Here is a 27,605-nt window from a genome sequence, read left to right on the forward strand (position 1 = left end):
TTGCTCAGCTTTGTTTTCTGTTACTGGCATGTGGAACATCAGAGCTGGCAGATGCAGGATCAACTGTGGTAAAGACGTCTGTGCTAATGGGTCCAAACATAAATTCTTTCATTGCTACCGTGGTCATTTCATTCATGTTTGTATCATGCCAGCATTGGGTGGCTGCTGACAAAAGCTAAGTAATATCAACTGGCTGAGTCATTTTGCCTATTTAATTGTATAGTGCCTCTTCCAAGGTGAATCCTTTTTGGCGGGCATAAATGTTATATGAAAATTGATAACTTTGTGCACATTACTATATCTCTGTCCATGCCTCTATTCTAGACTTCCTTTTCTTTGATCTTCCCATTATTTTTCCTACATATAATATAACCTTGGACCACTTTACCTTCCACGCAAAATAGATGCTAGGTGTACTTTTAAAGCATTGCCCACTAGGATTTTCTATCTGTACTGTCTTGCCAGGCCATTCCTGAGTGAAACAGCTGTCTATTTTTTGTCTTGCAAGCATGTACTAAGCTAACCCAAACATAAATCAAGTTTATAATTTTCCCTCCTTATTTATCTTGTTATACAGGATACCCTTGAAACTATCAGATCAAAGTGCAGGAAGGGTAAGTAGTGGTGAGTAATGTGGGGATCTGGGCTATCTGCTCATGGTGATTGCATGTGCTCTTGGTCCTGCTCGTGTTTGGTCTTGAATGTGTCATTTCTATATTACTATGTATTCCTCTGAGCTGACCAAGTTTTGTGACTTGGAGGATGCCAAAGGATACAGCTCTCTATGGGCATTTCTGGATGCATGGGCACTTGGTATCCCATGGTCAAGCACTCCATTTATACCGAGGCTCAGAAACATGCCAACAGCTGTTTATCAAACAGTGGGTAATTCTTTGCTGCAGATGGCATATCCTTGTTTTGGAAACACTGGATCTTCTGTTGTGAATGTATATGGTTGTCTATTCATGTGAAGGCAAACTGTGTCTGACATTCTTGTTTGGGATATAAAATAACTCACTTCCAAATCAGTAGTTGAATATCACATAAATGCTCTAGCAATGACACTATGACCAGCATGAAAATTATGATTGGGACTATCACTTGGTTGAACTTGTCATTTTATAGATTTATAGTCATTTATAGTCATTTTATAGATTGCATCTGGTGTCTGCAGGGGGCAGCTGAGGAATATAAGGAAACTATGAAAGGAACCACCACCTTTGCATCCTTTATATCTTTAATTCTGATAGTTTTTACCACACCTACCCCACCATGAAATATGACACTGTTCTTGATTTACTACCTTGATTAGGGAGTTGGGAGGGGATAGTTTCAGAAACTTCCAGTTGGCTTATAGGGGAACAGCTATAATAGTGGAAAAGCCGAAGACCAAGTGAGGGTTACTTCAACTGCTAGGTATACAATTCCAATTACGCAGTAGGTAACTGGAGAAATGACCACTGAATGCGTTCAGGGATCCAGTGGATTCACCATAAGCTGAACTTTTGTCAGGACTTCACTTACTACCTATACTCTTTATTCCCTCATTATAAATGGGAGCTGTGACAGTGCTTCAGGTCTCTGAGTATCAAGGACTTTCTGAGGGCCATAGGACACACAAGGTCTGAATTGTCAAAGTGTTCTCTTTTCCCCAGTGTGCAGTTACCTGAGTAAATAGCATTGTTCAATTTTGGAAAAGAGCAGGGGAATAATTTCAGTATACATTTGCTGTAATGTTTCAGGGTCCTTTGTCCTTGTGACCTGGCTGCCGTTTTAATTATCAGGTTATAGGTTTGTTTGAAAACTGGCTTAAGTCTGGAAAGTGGGCAAGAGATTTTAATTTTTTATTTGGTGATAATTTTTAGCTTTCTAGTCATTCATTCGTTTGATATTTTATTTTCACTCATTATTTTCATTGGGTTCCCACCCATTTTCCCCATAGGGAGCCATGTTCTACTAACTGTCTCCACCACTCTGTGGGTCAAGCCTCGTTGTCTGTCGCCATGAGTGTATTAGTTCATTCTTACACTGCTAATAAAGACATACCAGAGACTGAGTAATTTATAAAGGAAAGAGGTTAACTGACTCACAGTTCAGCATGGCTGGGAAGGCCGCAGGAAACTTACAATCACGATGGAAGGAGAAGCAAACATGTCATTCTTCACACGGCAGCAGCAAGGAGAACTGCCAAGCAAAAGGAGGAGAACCCCTTATAAAACCATCAGATCATGTGAGAATTCACTCACTATTACGTGAGCAGCAGCATGGGGGTAACTGACCCCATGATTCAATTACCTCCCATAACATGTGGGATTATGGGAATTACAACTCAAGATGAATTTGGGTGGGGACACGGCCAAAACATACCAATGAGGTTACTTACTGTTGTGGTAATTGAGATGTCCTGGCTTCTGGAAGTTAAGTGTTTTGCCAGCTAGCCTGTATTGCTTAGGGGCTCCTTCCTCACATTATTGTCAATAACCCAAGCACTACAACAACCTCTCCTACTGTCAACTCTGGCTGAACTTTTAAGTGATGCTGCTGTCTCCTTACTAGCACATTTCTGATGACCTTGGTGAATAGTGTGCCTTTTCAGCCTTCTCATGCAATTTTTTTCTGGTGGGTCTTTTGGTCTCACATAATGGGTTAATTCCAGCAATGTCCACTTTCCTGAGGCTTCTTATTTTTTTAAAATCTTTTTTATTGTTGTAAGAACACTTAACACAAGATTTACCCTCTTAACAAATGTTTAAGTCCACATTATAGTAATGTTAACTATAAAAACAGTATTGTATACCACATCTGAGCTGTCGCCTTCCTTTCTCTACAATCTGCATGGAAACTCAGTCATCACAACTTCACCCAGCTTGGATGATGATTTTTCTCCAATCTTTTAGGGGTCAGTCTAGCAGTGACTTACACTACCCCCTAGAGTTCTTGTCAATGTCCAAATCTCATATCCTGAGATGGTGCTCCCTGAGTCAATAAACTCTAACCTAGTCTTACGTTCCAGGCCTTTTGATCACACATTCTCAAAGTCCAGGTCCACTTTGAACTCCTTGGATACCATCAGGATGTTTTTGCAGCTTCTTTGGAATATCAATCTTTTCCTCTGCACATCTCCAGATGTGTTAACATACCATAAGTTATTGATCTGACAGCTAGAAAGGGAGGTGATGGTAAAACCTGAGAGGGGTGTCTGTTGCCTTCTAAGTAATGGGTCTCCAAAGTGTCTTCACACAGGAAGGGATTACTAACTCTTAATAGGGAGGAGAGGCAGCTCTGCAAGTTCTAAGGATTCAGAGCAGTCTGGTTTGTCAAAACCTTCATGTACAACCACCCAGCTGTCCTCATTGTTTGTGTCTCAGGCTTTCACAACAGACCTACTTCTTGGCTAAACATTCAGTTTTGAAGTTCTATGACTTTTATTATTGAATCCTGAGTTTGATCTTTATCTTCTTTTGCTTTTCCATTGTATCAGATAAGGCATCTTTTAAATCTAAAAAAGATTCCTTCTGGTCTTCACAACTTGTTTTTCAATGTTCTCATTTTTTAAATTATACATTTTAAGGGTATCAACGTAACTCAATAACGATCTAATTCCTTTTTTTTTTTTTTTTTTTTTTGCACGACAGTCTTGCTGTCACCCAAGCTGGTGTACAGTGGTGCGATCTCAGCTCACTGCAACCCCTACATCCCAGGATCAAGCAATTCTCCTGCCTCAGCCTCCAGAGTAGCTGGGATTACAGGCATGTGCCACCACATCCGGCTTATTTTTGTATTCTTAGTAGAGATAGGGTTTCACCATGTTGGCCAGGCTGGCTGGTCTTGAACTGCTGATCTCAAGTGATTCACCCTTCTCGGCCTTCCAAAGTGCTGGGATTACAGGCATGAGCCGCCATGCCTGGTCAAGTAATGAGCTAATTCTATTGTACTAGTATGAATTGCTTTATTTCCTCCTATTTTTAAATGCTTAAATCATTGAAACTGCCAGGACATTCTTTTCCACCAAAACATTCTCTCAAGCTATTACCAGTGAACATTTTAGCATTTGTGCTGTCATCTGGTTCCAGGGACTATCTGTGCTCCACATGGTCCTCATTGCCATCCAGTCAGTGGGTGATCCAGTCTCCAAATCCCATTTTATAGCCTGCCTGTTTTCTCAGATCACATCTGATACTATTGTGTAAGTTGGGTCCCCATTTAGCAGACACTATGATGGTATTAAGGAATGCAAAATGTTTACTGGGGAGTAATATCTGTGAAAGGAAAAATGAAACGGGATTGATAAAAGGAGGTCAGACCATAATGCTTCTCAAGGTCTCTGCCAGCCAAGCAGGAAGTTTCAGAGTTTCAGAGAAAAGCTTGTCCATTAGAGGTGAAATGATTAGACCATTTTTACCACAGTCTTACTCAGTTATTGGTTGGATCCACCCTGAGAAAATGATAGCTCAAAAATGTAAAGGAGTAAATAGCTGGAGGGTGTCAGCTAACTATACTCCTCATAGCCGGGTAAGAAATCTTTTCTTGAAGGAGTATCTGAGTTGTGCATCTCTATTCCTGCCACAACAACTCGGGATGCCATGCACTACCTTCAATTCTAGATACTGGATAGATTGTAGCTTGGATCTCGATTTTGGGAGAGGGGGCAAATGCAGTCATTTTGCATCTGGACCCAGTGTGCTATCTATAGAAGTAGGCAAGCTCTATAAATGAGGACTTATTTCTCCTATTCTGGAAAGGAGGTGTGCAATATGGAATGAACTGTAGGAACCTATTTCAAAGCCAAGAGCCACTGATCAGTATCTACTTTAAGAGATTGTTGTTGAAACGTATTTATAGAGTAGATTTTTTCCATTGAACTATGGATGCCACCTAATTATAGGCTTTTGTTTAGAAAATCTATCTCTGAAATGGAAACATTTGAGTATTGTTCCTAAAGACCTGAACTGTTGTGTACTACAGTAAAACAAAACAGAAACCCCCAAATTTGTCTTTGATGTAGGGATAGATATATCTTGATACTCTGTTCTTCGGAGAATTGTTTTGTCTCTGTGAAGGCTAATAGCACTTTTCAAGAACTGTAAAATCCTTCTCAGAGAAGAATTTTCACATTCAAGCTGTTGGTTAAGAGAAGCATCTAAGACCAAGAACATGCAGGAACCACCCTTGGGCAAGATCTTCGCATTATATGTGAGGAAGGACCTTAATGGGTCTGAATGGGAAATGCTGAGTCTGTGTTGAACCAACTTTGTGGAATTAAAGAAAAATCAGAGAATCACTTCACACACCATTCCCTTTTATCTCTCAGCTGCCACATGCCTATCTCATTTAGGGTTTAGGTTTTGCCCTCAAATCATTTCCCTATCACAGTCACCATTAAGATCATCCTATCCCAGTGATGAAAGCAGAGGCCAGTACAAGTCAGAGAGGAGCAGTGACTAGTCCTGCTATTCAGAGAGGAGTAGGAGAATAGTCCCAGTGAATCTAGTCACACATTATGAACAGTTAGGAATGGGGGCTAGAGTGTGAGAAGCACAGATTTGCTTAGTTGGCGAATTTTCTTCCAAGTCTCATTATAGGGACAAATAAGACAACTGGGTGTAATTGACATGGGTCTCATGTGCCGCCTCAGATTATCTTGGTGCTGCCCATCTCTCAGAACCTTTCCCTCCACCTCAGTTGCTGCTGAGTCTAACCCCGCTCAAGTGTGATTTCTCCCTGCATATTTTCCTAACAGATCCTGCTTCATGAGCAGCCTTCTGTGACCTGTCCTGAAGTAGCAGCCAACATAATGATTCGCCTGCTCCCAGGCCTCATTTCACTTTCTTCTTTCCCTTGAGGCCATGGACTTGTGTTTCCCAAACACATTCTCAGGTTCTGTTTTTGTGGGAAACCCTGGCTAAGCCAGTAAAATTGATCCAATGTAGGTTTTATCAGTCAGATATTGAATTAGGACAATACACATATCCAAGCAGTTAGTAAGAATATTTTAGGTCATCAGTTGTGATGCTCAAATCATATCTCCCAGCTGAGAAGGCCCAAATGAGCACATAATTTGAGGGTTGTTAGTTATAATAGTAGGAGGAGAAGGTAGGCATTGGAAATCTGTATTTGCTGGTACCTTGGACATTTTATCCCAATGTAGTGGGATCTCCAAAGTACCAACCCCGTGAAATACTTTCAGCCTCACATATATGGATTGTATTTTGATTTTTGGTGGGGTGCCAGGTCATGAAGTATATGGACCAGACTAAAATCTTGGTCCAAATTCCCCACCTGTAATAGCCAGCCTCCAAGATGGCCCTAGTGATGACCCTACCTTCTGGTGTTTACTCCCTTGTGTAGTTAGTAACCTTCCATATTGCACCAGGGTTTGTCTTTATGATAAACTGGATATGGCAAAAGTGATGGTATGTCACTTCCAAGATTAGGTTATACAATATACTGTGGTTCCATCTTTATTCCTCTCCTGATTGATTCCCTTTCCTCTCCTGATTCCCTTTCCTCTCCTGATTCCCTTTCTTAGGTCACTGACTTTGGGAAAGCTAGCTACCATTTAGTGAGCAGCATTATGGAAAGGTCCAAACAGAACATTCTTGCTAACAGCCGAGTTAGTGAGCTTGGATGCAAATCCTTCTGTCTCAATCAAGCCTCCAAATCACTGCAGCTCCGGTGCAGCTTGACTGCAACCTCATAGAAAATCCAGAGCCAGAACAACCCCACAAAATGACTTCTGGGTTTATGACCCTCAGAGATAACACATTTTTATTGTCTTAAGCTGCTAAGTTTTGGAGAAATTTGTTATGCAGCAATAGATAATTAATACACTGCTTGACCCATCAAGCAGATGGCTCTACTCTCCCTTTATATTTTGAGATTATGCTTTTACCATTGCAAAGGCTTTGCTTTTGGAACCCATTCTACCAGCTATCCCTGTGCCAATAATTCCAGATAAATAGGCCAGCTGTAGGAAATTTTTTTTCACAGTGGCTGAGGAGCTTCCAAACACCACTGAAGAAACAACTGTTAAATCCACTTGCAGTTTGCTTTTCTGCCAAGTACTTATAATCCATTCCTGAGTCTCTAGCCCGTGGATACCAAATGAAGGCAGATATTCATTATCTTCTCCTCTTTCCTATAGAGTCTGAACAAAAGCTTGTGACAGGAATTGTAATTTCAGTGCAGTCACCATTCACCATTATTGATTATTAATCTTTCTCATTGATTTCTGGTAGCTTGTGAGGAATGTGGGTCATTATAAAAAAGAGATAAATTTGCCTCTGCCATAGATCCAGATATAAACATTGAAGATGAGTATGATTCTGAAGTTACAGACTAACTCTACATGTATTATGGCATTAGTTTTCTATTGCTGCACAACAAGTTAACACAAACTTAGAGGCTTAAAGCAACACAAATTTATTATCTTGTAGTTTCTGTGGGTTAGGGGTCTACCATAGGTTATATGGGTCTCTGCTTAGGGTCTCATCAGACTGAAATCAAGTTGTTGGCTAGAGCTGTGAGCTCATCTGAGGCCAGGATCACTGGTTGATGGCAGAATTCAGTTCCTTGTGATTGAGACCTGAAGACCTTCAGTTCTTAGAAGCTGTTTGTTCTTCCCTACCGTGTGGCCCTTTCTGCACCATGGAAATTTGCTTCTTCATTGCCAGGAAGAGAGCATCTCCTGCTTTGATTCTGATTCTTCTACGTCTGACCTTTAGAACTTTTTGTAAAAAGTTCTCACCTGATTCAAGACAAGTATACCCAAGATTGTCTCCCTTTCAATTAACTCAAAGTCCACTTATTAGGAACCTTAATTATATCTGTTAAAATCCATTCACTTATGCCATATAATTTAATGTAATGATGGGAGTGAAATCTCCTCATATTCACAAGTTCTGCCCACACTCAAGGAGTAGGGATTATACAGGGTATGTACTCCAAGGGGTGGGAATCTTGGGGGTCATCTTGGAATTCTGCTTATTACAGTGTTTCTGCCAACATCTTCAGGTAGGGGTAACTGTTGACCTGCTATAAGGTTCTGTCTCTGATTTTAATAATAGTTTATTCTTTAATAAATACATTTCTAAGGTGGCCACAGTATCCCATAAGGCCAGTATTGTGGAAATGTGTAATATGTGGGGGGGAGGGGGGTAGATAATGCCTATTACAAGAAACTTTGTGGTGTTGTGCAAGATGAAAGCTTGTGGATTCAATGATGAGAGTATATTCATTTCTAAGCATTTCAAGCATATTTAATATCATCCACTGGCTGAAAGCATTGATTACCCTACTTGGGCTTACTCTCATAAGAATTTTATGAAGGAATTACTCTTATAAGAATTTTCAGAAGGAACATCTAATAAAAAACAACAATGATAAAAAAACTCCTTAATTAATATCATCTCCAAATAGGTTCCCACATTGTTATGGAGTATGCATGAGCCTGACTAAAGGTACTTATGTAGCTTAAAGTCCAGACAGACATTCTGATGATGAAGCCTAGCCCATTTGTTACAGTAAAATGCAACATGAATGATGAATGTTATTGTTAATGTCACTGTGAAAATAGAATTTATCACTTGCTATTTGAATTTTATCATGGTGCTATATTGAATTATTGTAGATGTGAATAAATGAGATAAGATTCCCAAGGTGGTAATTCAGTTAATATGTATAAAATGGCAATGTTGGCTAGGATGGAAGAACCTCACTGGTGGTAGCTCAGATTAGCCATTAGCAGAAGAGAGGCAATTATTACCTCAAGTATGGGGAGTAATGCTTTATAAAATGGTGGAGTTCTAGGTGGCACTGAATAAAGGAATTATAGATTTCACATTTAGGTCATTCTAAATACTTGAGAATGCATGTGGACATGGGTGACCAATGGTAATCTGACATAACCTATACTACTTTATGATCCTTGGCTGCTCCTGACTGATGGTCACAGAATGTTGTCTATAATGGTTAATACCCAAATTAGTAACAGAAATTGCTTGATTTTAGATATGTCTGAGGTATAATAACACAGGATATTGTACTCAGGGATGCTTGTATTATCAGTTTGACTGTATTTTGATGTTTGACTACTAAACAATTTTTTTGGACCTGGTGTGTTGCTGTAACTGGATTCTTTTTTTTAATTCAACTTTTATTTTAGACATGAGGGTGCATGTACAGGTTTGTTTTATGGGTATATTGCGTGATGCTGAGATTTGGGGTATGAATCTCATTACAGAGGTATTGAGCATAGTACCCAATAGGTAGCTTTTCTATGCATGACCCCCTTCCTGCTTCTCCTGTTCATAGTCTGCAGTACCTATTATTCCCATGTTTGTGTCCATGTGTGCTCAATATTCATCTCTTCCTTAAAATGAGAACATGCAGCATTTGGTTTTCTGTTCCTATGTTAATTCACTTAGGATAATGGCATCCAGCTGCATCCATGTTGCTGCAGAGGACATGATTTTGTCCTTTTTTAGGGCTGCATAGTATTCTATGGTGTGTATATACCAGATTTTCTTTACCCAATTCACTCTACCACAGATGGTCACCTAGGGTGATTCCATGTCTTTGCTATTGTACATACCATGGTGATGAACATACGAGTACATGTGTCTTTTTGGTAGAATAATTTTTCTTTGGGTATATACCCAGTAATGGGGTTGCTTGGTCAAATGGGAGCTCTGTTTTAAGTTCTTTGAGAAATCTCCAAATTGCTTTCCACAATGGCTGGATTAATTTACATTTCCACCAATGGAGTAAGTGTTGCTTTTCCTCTGCAGCATCACAAGTATCTGTTGTTTTTTGACTTTTTAACAATTGCCATTTTGACTGGTGTGGGATGTTATCTCATTGTAGTTTTGATTTGCATTCCCCTAATAAGTGATATTGAGCATTTTTTCAGAAGTTTGTTGGTTGCTTGTATGTCTTTTGAGAAGTGCGTGTTCATATCCTTTGCCTAATTTTTAATGGGATTGTTTGTTTTGTGCTTGTTTATTTAAGTTCCTTATAGATTCTATATATTAGACCTTTGTCAGATGCACAGGTTTGTGAATATTTTCTCCCATTTTGTAGGTTGTCTATTTTCCCTGTTGACAGTTTATTTTGCTGTGCAGAAGTTCATTAGTTTAAACAGACCTCACTTGTCAATTTTTGTTTTCATTGCAATTGATTTTGAGGACTTAGCCAAAAATTCTTTGCTAAAGCCCATGTCAACAAGGGTATTTCCTAGGTTTTCTTCCAGCATATTTATAGTTTGAGATCTTACATTTAAATCTTTAATCCATCTTGAGTTAATTTTCGTATATGGAGAAAGGTAAGAATCCAGTTTCGTTCTTCTGCATATGGATAGCCAGTTATCCCAGCATCATTTATTGAATAGAGAGTCCTTGCCCTATTGTTTGTTTTTGTCAGCCTTGTCAAAGATCAGAGGGTTTTAGGTGTCTGGGTTTATGTCTCAGTTTTCTATTCTGTTCCATTGGTCTATGTGTCTGGGTTTGCAAAAAGTACCATGTTGCTTTGTTTACTGTAGCTTTATAGTCTGGTTTGAAGTTGGGTAGTGTGATGCCTTCAACTGTGTTCTTTTTGCTCAGGATTCATTAGGCTATTCAGGCTCTCTTTTGGTTCCATATAAATTCTAAAATAGTTTTTTCTAATTCTGTGAAGAATGACATTGGTAGTTTCACAGAAATAGTGTTGAATCTGTACATTGCTTTGGTCAGGAGAGCCATTTTAACAATATTGATTCTTCCTATCCATGAGCATGGAATGCTTTTCCATTTATTTGTGTTGTCTGATTTCTTTCAGCAGTAATTTATACTTCTCCTTGTAGAGATAGTTTACTTCCTTGGTTATATGAATTCCTAGGTATTTCATTTTTTTTGTGGCTATTTCAAGTGGGATTGTGTCCTTGATTTGATTCTCAGCTTGGATGTTACTGGTGTACAGAAATGCTACTGATTTTGTACATTGATTTTATATCCTGAAATTTTATTAAATTTATCAGTTCCAGGAGCCTTTTGGCAGAATCTTTAAGAGCTTCTAGATATAGAATCATATTGTTAGTGAAGAGAGATAGTTTGACTTATTCTTTATCTATTTGGATGCCTTTTATTTCTATTGCTTGATGACTCTGGCTAGGACTTCCAGTACTATGTTGAATAGGAGTGGTAAGAGTGGGCATCCTTGTCTTTTTCCAATTCTCAAGAGAATGGTCTACATTTTGCCCATTCAGTATGATGTTGGCTATGGGTTTGTCATAGATGCCTCTTATTTTGAGATATGTTCCTTTTGATGCCTACTCTGAGGGCTTTTATCATGAAGGTATGTTGGATTTTGTCAGAAGCCTTTTCTTCATCTGCAGTCAAATGCTCTACCCCTGAGCTATACCCTTTCTGCCTTTTCTTCATCTATCGAGATGATCATATGATTTTTGCTTTTACTTCTGTTTATGCGATGAATCACATTTATTAATTTGTGTATTTGAACTAGCCTTGCATCTTAGGAATAAAGCTTACTTGATTGTGGTATATTAACTTTTTGACATGCTGCTGGATTTAGCTTGCTAGTATTTTGTTGAGGATTTCTGTGTCTATGGTCAGCAGGGATATTGGCCTGAAGTTTTCTTTTCTCATTGTGTTTCTGCCAGGTTTTAGTATCAGGCTGATGCTGGCTTTATAAAATGAGTTAGAAAGGAGGCCTTCCTCCTCAATTTTTAGAATAGTTTTAGTAGGACTGATACCAGTTCTTTTTTGTATGTATGGTAGAATTTGTCTGTGAATCCATTTGGTCCAGGACTTTTTTGGGTTGGTAAGTTTTCTTTTTTATTAATGACTGATTCAGCTTCAGAGCTTGATATTGGTCTGTTCAGGATTTCAGTCTCTTCCTGATTCATCTTGAGAGATCATGTGTTTCTAGGAGTTGATTGATTTCCTCTAGATTTTCTAATTTGTTTGTATAGAGTCACTCATAGTATTCTCTAAGGATCTTTGTATTTCTGTGGGATTGGTTGTAATGTTATCTTTGTCATTTGATTGTAGTTATTTGGATCTTCTTTTTGTTCTTTGTTAATCTAGCCAGGGATCTATGAATCTTGTGTATGTATCTGAATAATAAACTCTTGGTTTTATTGATCTTTTGTATAGATTTTTGCATTTCAATTTTGTTCATTCTATAGTTTTAGTTATTCTTTTTCTTCTACCTTTTGGGTTGTTTTTTTTCCTAGTTCCTTTAGGTGTAAAGTCAGATTGTTAATTTCAGATCTAACTTCTTGATTAAGGTACTTAGCACTGTACACTTTCCTCTTAATATTGCTTTAGCTGCATCCCAGAGAGTTGGTAAGTTTTATTTCTATTTTTATGGATTTAATTTTTTTAAAATTTCTGCCTTAATTTTGATGTTCACTCAGGAGCTATTCAGGAGAAAGTTGTTTAATTTCCATGCTTTTGTGTAATTTGAAAAGATATTCTTGATACTGATTTCTATTTTTATTGTTGTCTGAGAAGATGCATTGTACGACTTAAATTTTTTTAAAAAAATTGAGACATTTTTATGACTGAGTGTGTGGTTAATCTTAGACTATGTTCTGTATGTAGATGAGAAGAATGTACATGCTGTGTATGTTGGGTGGAGTGTTCTGCAGATGTCTGTTAGGGTCAGTTGGTCAAGTATCAAGTTGACGTTCAGAGCTTCTTTGTTAAATTTCTGCCTTGATCTGTCTATTGCTGTCAGTGTGAGTATTGAAGTTTCTCACTATTGTGTGGTTGTCTAAGTCTTTTTGTATGCCAAGAATAATTTGTTCTATGAATTTAGGTGCTTCAACGTTGGGTGCATATATGTGTAGGACAGTTGAGTATTCTTGTTGGATTGTACCCTTTGTCATTATGGAATGTCCTTCTTAATTTTTATTCGTTTAATGTCTGTTGTATCTGAAATAAGAATAGTGACTCCTGCTCTTTTTGTTTTCCATTTGCATGATAGATCTTTCTCCACTCCTTTACTTTGAGCCAATGGGTGTCATTACACATGAGATGAGTCTCCTGAAGATACTAGATAGTTGGGTCTTGTCTTTTTATCCAGCTTGGCACTCTGTCTTTTAAGTGGAGCATTTAGCCCATTTACATTCAGGATTAGTATTGCTATGTGAGATTTTGACCTGTCATTGTGTTAGCACACAACACACAATTACGTTGTGTTATGTAGATATGGTTGTGTAGTTGCTTTATAGTGACTTTGGGCTATGCTTAAGTGTGTTTTTGTGGTAGTAGATGTTCTTTCCATTCCATGTTTAACACTCTGTTAAGGACCTCTTGTAAGGCTTGTCTAGTTGAAATGAATTCCCTAACCATTTGCTTGTCTGAGAAGGATTTTATTTCTCTTTTACTTATAAAGCTTTGTTTGGCAGGATGCAAAATTCTTGGTTGGAATTTCTTTTAAGGCTGCTCTGGGTCATTGAGAACATAATGAGGTAGAGCAAAGCACCCAGGTTGGGCAGTGGAGGCTGTATGGTACACATGATTTTGCATGGTGGCCACACAGGGGCCCTGGGAGGAGGTGGGGGGCAGGAGGACCTGCAAAACAGATGTGCCCCAGTCCACTGGAAAGGTTGGCTATGCTTGTTCCTGGCTCAGTGATCAGCTGGGGTTAAAGCTTCTTGGAGGGAGATGGGGAGCCCTGGGGAATGGGTTCCTATGACCATGCTCAGCTGCAGCTGCACTGTGCACAAAGACCCTGGTTCTGCACTGGCTGAAGACTCATCTCTGTCTACTCTCTGAACAGATTCCCCTGTAAGTTCAAACATCCATGGCAGATGTGGGGCTCCCTATAGCCAAGATCCTAAAGGTTCCTGATGAGGGTGGGTAGTCCCACAGTTCTTTCACTCACCCATTCCCCAGGAGCTGTTTGGGTCTGGGAACTAGCCCCAGTAATTGACTACTCCATGCAGGGTTCCCAGCCTTCTGTCTCCTCAGCCTCAGCATCTGCATCTTGTCTCTATCCACTCTTGGTCTTGGTGTTTTCTTCCTAAAGATCTGTCCAAATTATGTTGGTTTACACAAAACCTTGGGGTGTCTCAGTGTGGGTGGTGCTTCCTAGCTGTGTCTGGTTGGCCATTTTATCCCTTGACTGCTGGCAATTTTTAAAGACTTTTTGTTTTAGAGCAGTTTTGGATTCACAGCCAAATTGAGAAGAAGGTACACAGACCATATTCCCTGTTCCTCTACATGCATAGCCTCCCCTATTATCAACATTCCCTACCATCATGGTAAATTGATTGTAATTGATAAATTTACACTGACACATCATCTGCATTCAAAGTCCATAGTTTACATTAGGGTTAACTTTTGGTGTTTTATATTCTATGGGTTTGGACAAATTTATAATGGCATGCATCCACCATTATAGTCTCATACAGAATAGTTTTACTGTCCTAAAAGTCCTCTGTGCTCTATTCTTTTCTCCCTCCCCACCAATTCTTGACAGCCACTGATCTTTTTACTGTCTTCATTGTTTTGCCTTTTCCAGCTTGTCATATAGTTGGAATCACACAGTAGAGAGCTTTCCAGACTGATTTCTTTCACTTGGTAATATGCATTTAAGTTTTCTCCATGTCTTTTTATGGCTTGATAGCTCATTTCTTTTTAGTGATGAATAATACTCCATTGTCTCAATGTATCATGGTTTTTTTAATCCATTCATATACTAAAGGATATTTTGGTTGCTTCCAAGTTCTGCAATTATGTAGAAAGCTTCTATAAACATCCATGTACAGGTTTTTGTGTGGCATAAGTTTTCAACTCATTTGGGTAAATACTAAGGAGTGACATTGCTAGATTGTATCGTAAGAGTATGTTCAGTTTAAGAAACCATCAAACTGTCTTCCAAAGTGGCTGTACCATTTTGCATTCCCACTGGCCATGAATGAGAGTTCGTTTTGCTCCACATCCTCGCCAGTATTTGCATTGTCAAAGTTCTGGATTTCGGCCATTCTAAAAGCATTGTTTCAGTTTGCATTTCCCTGATGGCATAGGATGTGGAACATCTTTTCAGTTGTTTACTGGATGTCTGTCTTCTTTGGTGAGGTGTTCTTTAAGGTCTTTGGTCTATTTTGTAATTGGGTTGTTTTCTTGTTGAGTTTTTAGAGTTATTTGTATATTTTGGATAATAGTTTGTTTTTAAATCAGACATGTCTTTTGCAAATAGTTTGTCCCACTTTGTGGCTTGTCTTTTTATTCTCTTCACAATATATTTTACAGAGCAGAAGTTTTAAATTTTAGTGAAGCCCAGCTTATCAATTCTTTCTTTAATGAATCATGCCTTTGATGTATCTAAAAGGTCATTGTTAAATCTAAGGTCGTCTAAATTTCATCCTAAACTCTTTTAGGAGTTTTATAGTTTTGCACTTTACATTTAGACCTGTGATCAATTTTAAATTAATTTTTGTAAAGGGTATAAGGTTTGTGTCTAGATTCTTTTTTTTTTTTGTATGTGGAGATGTCCAGTTGTTCCACCATCATTTGCTGAAAGACTATTTTATCTCCATTGTGTTGTTTTTATAAGAACAGTTGACTATATTTATGTGGATATATTTCTGAACTTATTTTGCCCCATTGACCTATTTGTCTATTCTTTCACCAATATCACACTGTTTTGATTATGTAGCTTCATAATAAGTCTGGAAGTTGGGTAGCATTAGTTCTCCAACTTTATTCTTCTCCAATATTGTGTTGGCTATTCTAGGTCTTTTACATTCTATGTAAACTTCAGAATCAGTTTGCCAATATCTAAAAAATAACTTGCTGGGATTTTGATTAGGAGTGCATTGAGTCTATAGATCAACTTGGAGAGAACTGACACCTTGACAATATTGGATCTTCCTGTCCTTGAGCATGAGGATATCCCTACATTTATTTAATTCTTCCATTTGTTTCAAGAGTTTGTAGCTTTTCTTAAATAGATCTTGTACATTTTTTGTTAGATTTGTAACTAAGTATATTTTTGTATATTTATAATACAAATGGATTTTTAAAATTTCAAATTCTTGTTTATTGCTGATATATAGGAAAGCAATTGACTTTCATATGTTAACCTTATATCCTGCAGCCTTGCTACAATCACTTAATAGTTTCAGGAGGTTTTTGTTGATTCTTTTGGATTTTTTACATGGATGATCATGCCTTCTGCTAAAAAAAGACAGTTATATTTTCTCCTTGCCATTCTATATGCCTTTTATTTATTTTATTTTATTTTTTTGTCTTGTTGCATGAGCTAGGACTACCAGTACAATGTTGAAAAGGAGTAGCAAGAGGGGACATCCTTACCTTGTTCCTGATCTTAGTGGGAAAGCTTATAGTTTCTCATTATTAAGTATTATTATGTTAACTGGAGATATTTTTTATCAAGTTGAGGAAGTTTCCCTCTATTCCTACTTTTCTGAGAGTTTTTATCATGAATGGGTGTCAAAATTTTTTTTGACATCTATTGAATTTTGTGAAATACTTTTTAGGCATCTATTGATATGAGCATGTGATTTTCTTTAACATATTGAGGTAGTGTATTACACTGAAGAAGTGACTTGTTTTTAGATATCTTTGAGGTATTACAGCAAAGGATACAATATTGAGTGATAGCTTGTATAATGCAGAGTCTGACTCAATTTTTGATATTTAATTACCAATATTTTTAAAGTCCCTATTCCTTCCCTTCCTATTTCCTTCTTGACACACATCTGGGATAGTTAATAAGAAAGCCCACATGCTCCTCCTTTTGGTGCTGGTAGGATATTCAAACCACACATGCACAAGCCTATGCCTGGAAATCCACATACCAGCCTTACTCTCTTACCTTAATGAAACCGAAGCCAAACTTCCCTCCCTGCTCTCTTTCTCAAGCTATTTTCAGATCCTTTTGGGGGTCCTCCCTGCTTCCTTCAGAAAGCCTCATTATGTGAATAATAAACTTTTTGTATCCTCTTAGATTGTGTGTGTGGTTTCATCAGTCCCGGCACATGTTGGTTTTGGTGGTCTATCCTGGCTCTGCAAGGTGACTATGACAATTGGTGCAGTGAACAAGGTTCCTAGATAATGATTACCACCACAACCAGGGATGCTTCTTTTTCTTGCCTTGACTTGATAACTCACTCTGATACTTGCTGGCTAGCAGGTTGTTCAAGTCATATTATTGTTTGCTGCCTGCTTGCCAGCTTGTACTCTGAGCTATGCTGCTTTGTGTTACTGAGTTCTACCAAATCTCTCATAGATTAGTCTGACCTAAATTTGAAGTTTCAGTAATTAACATTTAGGGACAGGAATATGAGATTGGGCCCTTTCAAATGTGGCCTTTTGTATTAGTTTGTTCAGGATACTATAAAATACCACAGACTGAGTGGCTTAAACAATAGAATTTTATTTTCTCACAGTACTGGAGACTTGAAAAGTCTAAGATCAGGTTTCCAGCTGGGTCCAACTTCTGGTAGGGACTCTCTTCCTAGGTTTTAGATGGCTACTTTACACCCCCATGTTTTTTTTTTTTTTCTTAATGTGTATGGAAAGAGAGAGAAGGAGAGTGAGCTCTGTGATATCTCTTCTCATAAGGATAACAATCTTATTGGATCATGGCCCTACACTCGTGACCCAATTTAACTCTAATTACCTCCTTATAGGCCATATATCCAAATACAGTTATATTGGAGGTTTGGACTTTAACATATAATTTTTTTGGTGGGGACACAATTAGGGGTCTATAGGACCTGGCTTGGGTGTCTTGATCTGGACCTATCTACATGTCTCAGATTAAATTGTGTGTCTTGATTCCAACATAAGCTGTGACTGATGCTGGACTCAGGAGAATAACTCTTACTCTGTGGCTATTGGTTGTGTATTTCAAGCAGGCATTTCCTCTGTTCTATAGATAACTCAGTGGAAAGACTGATGCTCTGTACAATACAGTGCCCATCAGGTGGTCACTCATGTGGAAGAACAGTTACTATGTGGTATGCTAAGTTTACTAAAAGTAAATGGCTCATTAAGATCCTATAAAATGTCTTTGTTGTTGCTACTGATGATGATTCTGTCAAAACAAAGATTCTTAGGGTTATAAGGAAAAAGCACCCATGTCAGTTGTGTGGCACAGTCAAGAAGACGTTAATTCCAGCCTGGCTTAAGTCTGGAGTCATTAAACCCAATAAAGAAACCATTGCTGGCTGGGTGCGGTGGCTCACGCCTGTAATCCCAGCACTTTGGGAGGCCGAGGCAGGTGGATCACCTGACATCAGGAGTATAAGACCAGCCTGCCCAACATGGTGAAACCCCATCTCTACTAAAGGTACAATAAATTAGCAGGGCATGGTGGCAGGTGCCTGTAATCCCAGCTACTCAGGAGGCTGAGGCAGGAGAATCACTTGAACACAGGAGGTGGAAGTTGCAGTGAACCGAGATCGCACCACTGCACTCCAGTCTGGGTGACAAGAGTGAAACTCCATCTCAAAAAAGAAAAAAAAACCATTGCTATAAAGGAGGCCCATAACCATGATGATAGTGATTTGTGTCTTTTTGGAGGAAAAAAACATACATAACTATGGAATGAATAAAGAAGGTACCTCCCCTCTTGCCCCAAGAAAATAGAACCACCAACAAAATAGAACAAAACATGAACAAAAAGGAAGGAAACAAAAAACCTCAGAGGACCACAATTTGATCCAATTTGAAATCCAAAATTTACTAACATCATTTATGCAGTAAAAAGCCTACTGATTTGCTTTTGTGCCTCTACAATGTAGGCTCTGAATTAGGTTTAACATCTGCTACAGTGAATCAATTTGTAAATGTTTGTCCTTAATCTATCCTGGGGATCAAATTAGTGTTTTACCTGGAGATCCTAGTACATTTAAACAAGGTACTCCTTATAATATTAGGGCATTTACTGAACATATAATGGATAACAAACAGGTATGTTTCACCTTAACCATCAGAACTATTGCCTTGTCTGAATTCCTCAATGTCACAGCACTCACTGCCTTAATATATCCCACATTGATCTGAACACTCTGAACCAACAAGTAACAAATTAAGATTAAATGAAATCTTTGCTTGATAAAAGGTGACCCCAGCCAGGAGCGGTGGTTCACGCCTGTAATCCCAGCACTTTGGGAGGCCGAGGCAGGCAGGTCACGAGGTCAAGAGATCGAGACCATCCTGGCCTACATGGCAAAACCCTGTCTCTACTAAAAATACAAAAATTAGCTGGGTGTGGTGGCAGGTGCCTGTAGTTCCAGCTACTTGGGAGGCCGAGGCAGGAGAATCACTTGAACCCAGGAGGTGGAGGTTGCAGTGGGCTGAGATTGTATCACTGTACTCCATCCTGGTGACAGAGCAAGACTCTTTTTGTTTTTAAGTAACCCCATGGGCCTTCTCCTTTTAGTTAAAATGGCTAATATGGTACAATCCAAATTAAGACAGAGACTTCAAGGATTGAAACCCATCATAGAAGATCTATTTAAAGCTTCTCCATTTAACAGTTCAATTTGGCCTGTTATTAAACTTGGAGAGAATGAATGGCACCTCATAGTATATTACCACAACCTTACTATTGAAATCACTAATTCCATTCAATCAGCAACTGGTAAATACTTGGCATCCTAGATTTGGCTAATACACTCTGTTTATTGCCTGTTTCAATAGACTTTCAGCTGCAGTTTGCCTTCACCTTTGAGTGAGCAAATGTCTGAAATCACATACGGTCTTTGCAGGCACATTCAACTTTCTCCAGGAGCATAGGTACGTGGTGTATAACACACTGATGACATCCTCATCTGAGGAAGTACATTTACTATGCTCATTCAGTACATACAGACGCTGACAGGGGAGCTCACAAAAGAGAATGGGCCGTTGCTCTGTACACAGTGCAAAGTCCCACCCCTCTAAGTTAAATTCGTGATCATTATTTGGTAAGCTGAAAATCACTCCATTCCTGACATTGTCAAACAGCTATTGACATTCTTACCATGCACAACTTTAAAATAAGCTCAACATCTTCTAGGGATCCTTGAGGACCGAAGGCAATGTATTCCTCATTTACAAATTTTACTTAAGCCCATTCATGTTTTTCATAAATTGGCTCACCTTGAATAGGACCCTTTGTAATAAAAGGCTCTGGAATCTGTCCAAATTGCAACACAGCAGGTACTTCCCAATTGACTCCCATACCGTAGAGGCATTGGCAACCTCCCCTTGTGCCTCCTGTAATCTCGGGACCACCTATAATGGCCATAAGTTACCCATGGATTTCTGGTGCGAGAGACTGTCTTCCTTGGTCTCATGTCATTAACCTGAAATGGCAATTGCTGATCACTTACTGGCCTCTTCTGGAGATAGATGCTATCATAGGCCCCAAGCATATGACCTTCTGTACTCAGCTGCCAATCATTATGTGTTAGGTCATGAAAGTAGCACCCCACAAGCTCAGCATGGCCACCAAGGATTCCTTTGTAAAATGGAAATGGTATCTACAGGATAGAGCCAAATCTGTGTCTCCTGGCATGTCCCTGGCACATCACAGGAGAGGCCACTGGAAGAGAGGGTGACGTCTCCTGTCCTCAGTCCCTTGCCAGGTGTGCCAAGGCTGGAGAAGGCCACCACCCTTAGACCTCTTGGCTACTTTGGGCATTCCCTTGGGATCAACTGAGTGAAAAGCAGAGGAACTTCACACACTTCAGGGATGGCAGTCACTGTCACATGTGATAGAGTTCACTGGAGAGCTGCTGCTTTTTCTTTTTAACTTACACATCTCTGATAAAAGACAGGACCCAAGGGTCAGCACAATTGGCTGAACTTCAGGCTGTCATCTAAGCACTGGATGTGCTGGCCAACAACCCCATTTGTACATTTTTATAGATTCTTGGGCCATTGCCAGTGGTAAGGCCATCTGCTCTGGCCAATGGTAGCAACAACAATTCCTTTTCCAAAATTTCCTTCTTTGAGATAAAAACTCTGGAAATGTTTTGCCTCACAGATAGCAAAAGTATAAATCAAGCTCACATATGTCCCTGTACATATTAAAGTCACAATACAAGGCCTCATCAAGACATTCCTCATTTCCTTTGATATTCTAGAAATAATAACCAGAGGGAACACATTTCCTGTCACAAAATATGCAACGCTGAGTGTTGAACAAGGTAGTCAATAGAACTTTCACCTCCCTTACTGGCCTCAGACCACAAAGCCTCTTTGGAGTATAGTAATGGCTTATTTAGGTTCAAATTTGATTAAATGAAACATGGCACATTTCAGTCATCAAAAATCTGGAGTAAGTTGTAGTCAAGAGTCTGACTTCATTTTTGATGTTTGATGGGAGAGTTCCCCCTCCCACTCTCCCCCTCTCTCCTTCCTTGCCTTATACCTGGGCAAATCAGTAACAAAGCCTGCATACTTTCTCCTTTGATGCTGGCAGGAAATTTAAGTCACATAACCCCAAGCCTGTGTATGGAAAAACTCTTACCCCAGCACCACTCTCTAACCCCAATACAACCCAAGCCACTCTCCTCTCCCTGTTTCATCTCAAGCCATTTTGGGACCTGCTTGGGAGCTTGCTCAGCTCTTTCAGGAAGCCTCATTATGTGACTAATCAGGTTTTTCATACCCTCTTCGTGCCTGCATGTGTCATCAGTCTCGATATTTAAATTTTGGATGTGGGAGGGATCTATTCCAGCTCTGAGGGTTGCCTATGGCAGTGGCTTAACACCTGGACCAAAAGAAACCACGAGTCCTAGAAAATTTGGCACAAAAGAAGAGATGGTCTGCCTTTCTCTCCAAATACTTTGAGATTATTTCATGAACAGGTAGTCAAACCCACCAGGAGATATCTTCATGGCAGTTTGCTGCTACTCTGACTTTCCAATGTAGTACTGGAAAAAGTCTCACCAGAAAACTTAATAGCCACTGAGCATTATTTAGAGCTCTTTGCAGCATTCCAGTATAGGCAACCAATACTGTGTGGAGATACAGCATTACCTAAGAGGTGGAATAGACTATGTCCTGGGAGGATTAGATGGTTGTGGAAACCTGCTAAATATGAATGAGTAACTAGCTGGCTTACCTAATAGTCTGAATCCTGTTGTGCTGTGTCTTTCTACCATGGTTTACTAAATGGGTTGACTACGATCGGTCAAGAGATTCATGGCAGCCTCATAGCAAGAACAGCTGTTGTGAGTGCCTATGGCACTCATACATGCACGAAGATATTGTTCAGTGTAATGTCAAGGAATAACATGGAATGCATTTTTTAAAACCCACCTTGCTTTATGTAGGCAGGGCTGTGTTATTGTTCCACCAAGATGGTGCTCTCATCTCTTGAGTGGTTAACATAAAAATGGGCAAAAGCAAAATACACACAAACACACATCAGAATTTTGTTCCTACTGCTTCCCCACTCTGCAGCTTTAGCTTGTCAAACGCCAGTGATTTAAGCACCATCCCAGTGTCCTAGTTGAGCAAACTGTTTGAGAATATCCATAGTTTAACTAGGGTGTTGAAAGCAAAGCAAAGGAATCTTAAGTATTCAAAGAGCAGAGCAGGCACATCTCCAGGAAATGTCACTTCAAAGACATGGGACCATACTTAGAAATACTGATTTCACCTACCAGGGCAAAGTCAGGTGAGAATTTTATAAAATTTTTCAACAGGACTATCCAGCCTAAAACTTCCTCAAAAGTTTTTTTTTCTTTATAAAATTGTGTATGCCACTTATCAATAAAGGGTCCAGATTTGAAATCCATGCTTTATGTAATTTACAAACTGACCTTTAAGAGCTCGTCAGAAATGTTCCTTTCAGCATAAATAGTAAATGTGGTTAAATGCTACTTTTTGGGTAGAATTTCCATCCCATGATCAGGTTCTATCATTTATTTTACAATCTTTCCTTATTGTAGGTATTTATTAACTGGACAACATTGTATTATGGATTCTCATCTAATCTAGAGGGCTAAAGTTGCAGAGCTGGGTGGGAAGGTAGTTGCCTTGGCAGCTGAAACGTGGCTCACTCAATGGGTGACTGCTGCACACTTCAGGTCTCACATACAGGAAGAATTTCATAGCCTGCTGGAGCTTGATGTGCGTGGCATCTGTCTCTGGTGAAGAGAATTGTGAATCCTGTATTCTGAGGAAATTTTGTGCCGCAATCCTTAGATTTTTGGCTGTATTAAACCCAGTTTTTAATTCTCCTAATATTGTCTTTATCAAACCTATACAGGCCTTGGCCACTTCTCAATAGGAAGGCTAGGAGTCATTGTAGTTAAAAGCCATTGCCAATCTCTTACCTACTAATGCCAACCCCCGCCCCCCCACCACCACTTCTCAGCCTTCACTAGAATGAGCATCAGACTTTGGACACCCTTCATTGTGACCTCCTTATTGAGCACCACAGTGATTTAAGCATCTAGATCCAACCTAACTGGATCTGTAGAGGTTATGACTCCTACCACTTCTGGACTCTGAAACAGCACAATGCTGGTGGGTTGTAAAACCTGGCTTGCACACTGTCTGCACAGAGTGTCTGGAAAATAACTTGTAAGCGTGGTGGTGTTATCATCCCATAGGGCAAACTTCACTGGAAGGAGGAAAGGAATGGGATTTATCAGTTATCTTCTTTCTGTTTCTAGCTTCTTATTCATAGGCTCATTCTGAGTGGAGGAGGTTTGTTCCACATGGTCTGTCTGCAAGACTTATTATGGGACTCAATATCTGGTCCTACTTTATTGTGAAATTGTTATCAGTTTGATAACCCCCTTGTATGTGCTTTCCTTCATTTTCTACTTCATGTCACCCTTGCCTTTGTAGGGTTATACCTCCCATCTCAAGAGAGTTTGAATCCACTCCCAGGTTTTCATAGGAAGTAAAGAGTCTGAAGTGTGGTAATTATAAATGTCAGAGAAAAGTAAGAGGAATCTATGAATGCATGGCTTCTGAATTGCTGCTTAAAACTTCTGAAAAGCCCCACATTTATAGCTTAAATGAAAAGTTACACAAACCAAATTCAACAGTACATTAAAAGAATCATTCACTATGGTCAAGTAAGATTTATTCCTGTCATAAAAGGATAGTTCAACACACGCAAATCAACAAATACGGTACATCATATTAACAGAATGAAGGACAAAAACCATATCATTTCAATAGATGAAGCATTTGACAAAATTCAACATTTTCTACGATAAAATCTCATCAAAATTGGTGTAGAAGGAATGCACCTAAACACAATAAGCACTATATATCAAAACCCAGAGCAAATATTATACTCAGTGGTGAAAAACTAATAGCCTTTCTTCTATGATCAAGAACAAGACAAAGATGCTAATTTTTACCACTTCTTTTCAACGTAATAGAAGTGCTAGCCTGAGCAATTAGGCAATAAAAATAAATACAGCTGGGCATGTTGGCTCATGCCTATAATCCCAGCACTTTGGGAGGATTGTTTGAGCCCAGGAGTTTGAGACAAGCCTGGTCAACAAAATGAGACCCCATTGCTTAAAAAAAAAAATACATAAATAAAAAAAATTCATAAATAAAAAAAATTAGTCCAGCACAGTGGCATGTGTCTATAGGCTGAGGTGTGAGGATCCCTTGAGCTCAGAAGTTCAAGGTTGCAGTGAGCTATGATCACACCACTGCACTCTAGCCTGGGTGACAGAGCGAGACTCTGTTTCAAAATAATAAAAGAAATAGTTGTTCATGACATAAAAACCTATGTTCTAAGAAATGTGTCATTAGATGATTTTGTCATTATGTGAACATCATAGAGAATATTTACACAAACCTAGATGGTATAGTCTATTATATACCCAGGCTATGCAGTATTGCCTCTTGCTCCTAAGATACACACCTGTACAGCATGTTACTGTTCTGAATACTACAGACAACTGTAACATAATGGTAAGTACTTATATATCTCAACATAGAAAGGACACAGTAAAAATAAGATGACATAAAAGATTTAAAATGGTACACTATATAAAGCATTTGCCATGAATGGAGCTTGCAGGATTGGAAATTACTCTGGGTGAGTCAGAGTGAATGTGAGTAAATGTGAAGGCCTAGAAAATTATCGTATACCACTGTAGGCCCTATAAACACTGCACATCCAGGCTACACTAAATTTATAAAAAAAACTTTAATAACCCTAGTTTACTATAATTGTTTACTTTATAAACTTTTTAAAACTTTTTCACTATTGTAATAACATTTAGCTTAAAGCACACATTGTATGGCTGTACAAAATTTTTTTCTTTATATTCTTCTATAAGATTTTTCCTATTTTTAATCTTTTTCTACTTTAAATTTTTTTTGTTAAAACTGACACAAACATTAGCCTAGGCCTACACAGGGTCAGGATCATCAATATCACTGTCTTATACCTCCACATCTTGTTTCACTGAAAGATCTTCAGGGGCAATAACACTCATGGAGCTGTGATCTCCTGTAACAATGCCTTCCTCTGCAATATCTTTTGAGGGATCTGTGCAAGACTGTTTTATAGTTAACTTTTTTACATAAAATGGGAGTATACTCTAAAATAATGATAAAAACTATAGTATAAAAATAAGCCAGTAATGTAGCCATTTATATCATTATTAAGTATGATATCCCGTACATAATTGTATGTGCTGTACTTTTATATGACTGCAAGTACTGTAGGTTTGTTTACACCAGCATCACCACAAACACATGAGTAATGCATTGTGCTATGACATTATGGCTGTGACATCACTAGGTGATAGAAATCACTAGGTGATAGAAAATTTTCAACTTGATTATAGTCTTATAGAAATGCCATATATGTAGTTCATCATTGAGCCAAAACATCATTACCTGGTTCATGACTGTAGGAGATAACCAAATAGGAAAGGAGGAAGTTAAATTATCTGTTTGTAGATGATATTATATATGGAAAACCCTAAATACTCTACAAAAAAAACTGTTAAACTAATCAATAAATCCAATAAAGTTGTGGGATACAAAATTAACATACAAAAACCTGAAGTATTTCCATACACTAACAATGAACTAACTGAAAAGACAACAATCCCATTTAAAATAGCATCAAAAATACTTTGAAATAAAATTAACCACAGAGATGAAAAATATTTACACTGAAAACTATAAAAATTGATGAAAGAAATTGGAGAAGTCACAAATAATGGAAAAATATCCTGTGTTCATGGGTTGGAAAAATTTTATTAAAATGTCCCTACTGCCTGAGATGACTGACAGATTCAATACAAACCCTATCAAAATTCCAATTACATTTTTCAAAAAATAGTAAAAAATTGTCCTAAAATTTGTAACTAACTACAAGAGACCTTGAATACCCAAAGCAATATTGAGCAAAAACCCCAAAGTTGCGGGCATCACACTACCTGATTTCAAAATATACCACAGAGCTATAGTAATTAAACAGCATGGCATTGACATAAAACACATATACACTACTAGAACAGGATAGAGAGCTCAGAAATAAATTCATGTAATTACAACCAACTGATCTTTGACAAAGGTGCCAAGAACACACAATTGGAAAAGGATAGTCTTTTCAATAAATAAGGCTGGTAAACTAGATATCTACATGGAGAAAAAAATTGTACCTTTCTCACTATGAGGCATTTTTATATGTCTCATATATACAAAGAGGTATGAGACATACAAAAATGGGTATCTCATATCTCTTTGTATATATGAGACATAGAAAAATGGCTTTAAAACTTAAACATAAGACCTAAAACTGTAAAACTACTAGAAGATGAAAAAAAAAAAACTTTCTACTTGGCATTGACTTTTTGGAGATGATTCCAAAAGCACAGGCAACAAAAGCAAAAATAGACAAATGGGATTGCATTAAACTAAAAGGCTTCTGTACAGTGAAGGAAACAACCTAGTGAAGTGACAACCTAGGGGATTAGGAGAAAATATTTGGAAACCATACATTAGATAAGGGATCAATATCGAAAATATATAAGAAACTCCAACACAATAGCAAGAAAACAGTCTAATTAAAAATAGACAAAGAACATGAAAAGGGAAGTTGCTCAAAAAGACATACAAATGACTAACAGGTATATGAAATAATACTCAACATCACTAATCATCAGGGAAGTGCAAAGTAAAATCACATTGGTATATGACCTCACACTTGTCAGAATAGCTATTATCAAACAGATAAAAGTTAACAAGTGTTGGCAAGGATGTGGAGAAAAGGGAACTTTTTACACTGTTGGTGGGAATGTAAATTAGTATAGCCATTAAGGAAACCAGCATGAAGGTTCTTTGAAAAATTAAAAATGGAACTACCATATAATTTAGCAGTTCTTTTTCTGGGAATATATCCAATGGAAATGATATTAATATGTCAGAGATACTTGCACTCCTATGTTCATTGCAGCATTATTCACAATGACCAAGATATAGAATAAACTGAAATATCTATCAACCAGTGAATGGAAAAAGAAAATATTATATAAAACATGTGTATGTGTATATATACACACATACCTACACATACATAATGTAGACTTAAAAGGAAAAACTTTAGATGAGTTAAATTTTACAGTTTAATTGAAC

At 38.3% G+C, this 27,605-nt stretch overlaps 1 long non-coding RNA gene across 1 annotated transcript in view; it reads right to left on the reverse strand.

The window, feature by feature from the left end:
• Window positions 1-2,075: 2,075 nt before the first annotated feature.
• Window positions 2,076-27,605, reverse strand: part of LOC129050098 (uncharacterized) — a 43,024-nt gene continuing 17,494 nt past the window's right edge. The window contains exon 4 of the long non-coding RNA XR_010137151.1: window positions 2,076-2,184. This is a non-coding gene — a long non-coding RNA (uncharacterized LOC129050098). The remainder of the gene's footprint in view (window positions 2,185-27,605) is intronic.

The sequence above is a fragment of the Pongo abelii genome, chromosome 16 (genome assembly GCF_028885655.2).
Source record: "Pongo abelii isolate AG06213 chromosome 16, NHGRI_mPonAbe1-v2.0_pri, whole genome shotgun sequence".
NCBI classification, from domain to species: Eukaryota; Metazoa; Chordata; class Mammalia; order Primates; family Hominidae; genus Pongo; species Pongo abelii.